The sequence below is a fragment of the Arachis ipaensis genome, chromosome B03 (assembly GCF_000816755.2).
Source record: "Arachis ipaensis cultivar K30076 chromosome B03, Araip1.1, whole genome shotgun sequence".
NCBI lineage: Eukaryota > Viridiplantae > Streptophyta > Magnoliopsida > Fabales > Fabaceae > Arachis > Arachis ipaensis.
The window spans coordinates 26,041,296-26,042,804 of NC_029787.2; positions in this window are offsets into that span (position 1 = coordinate 26,041,296).

Sequence of the window (1,509 nt, forward strand, 5' to 3'; positions counted from 1 at the left end):
TTTTAAAAAATAAGAAAAAAAATTATATGAATAAAAAATAATTTTTATGTATTTTCAAGATGTGATATTTAAAATTAAGCTATAAAATGCGATGTTTTTAATTATAATTAGTCAGAATACGATAAAAGTTATGTCGCGTTCTTCACCAAAAAAATCGGACATTATGTAACTTTCGTTCTTCTCACTCGGCTAAGCACACTTTTGTCTTTTTCAAAATGTGCGTCGTGTTCTTCTACGTGGTTCACGAGCTCACCTCCATGCTTCTGCTCCCATGTATGTGCAAGCAACGAGAATTTATTTGAAAGGAGTAAAAATTTTAAAAGCAAAATTATTAAAAGTTTCTAAAAGTACTCACAATTTCAAAACAAAAATTATGAATAGATTAAAGAATGGTTAAAGAATGGACTATATAAAGACCAAAGATAAAATTAGTTTGAAGTATGATAATAGAGTGGCTCTGATAGAGTCTGATAAAAAAGAGTGAATATCCCACTCGATACTTTGATAATTATTTCTAAAGTACTACGAGGCACTTTACGGGGGCTAATCAGTCCCATAAAAGTAAAGATCAAGGGTTGGATTAGATTTTTTTTGTTAAGAATTTTGTTGTCTTTCGAGATAATTGTCCAAGATAATTGTCCAGGGCCAAAAAAAATAGTTAAGTGACAATCAATCTGAATTCTATTGATGCTTGCAACACAATAAAACCAAGAGCAAGAGCAAATAGAGAAGAAAGGGAAGACAGTGATGAGAAAATAGAGGCGGTAATCAGATTTGAGAATGAAGATGAAAGAAAATGCCTGCCAAAATAGTCTAATTGAAATTTTGAGTGGAGCAAGATCTAAATGTTGGATAAGTAAACATCCTGTAATAAAAAGAGTAGTTATGAACCCTATAAATTATCCCCAAAAAAGTGGTGAAAGGAGGCCCCAGTTAGTAAAAAGTAATTCGAAATTTCTTGGAAGAAAAAGTAGAAAAATGAATAAATATAATGATAATTTGATTCTTTATCGTTGTAGTAAATATTACTATAGTAATTAACTAAAATAAATTACTTGTCTTTGGTAAGATATGTATGTTACCCCATTAAATTCAGATGTATAATATACTTTAGTACTCTAATGCATTTCTCTTTATGAGTTAGAGTAAATATATTCTCGATTTTTTTCTTTTACATTTAAAGTGCATGTTCTCGCGCGAATCTAAACAATCACTTACTCTGATTTTATGTATTGATTATTTTAGACTAACAAAAAGATTCTCGATAAATATTTGGACATCTGTATAAAAATTATATTTGTAGGAATATAATCTACAATATCTTCCGATTGAGTCTCAACTATTGACAAAGTAGTCATATAAAAAATTGAAAGATTTTGTTGAAATTGTTCGTTTCAAATTTTTTGAAAAAGCTAATCATAAGTTCTTCTCCCCATTAAAAGATTAGAGTATAATAAAAAATTAGAAAAAAAATATGTTTAAAAAAAAAAATAATTTATGGATATATTT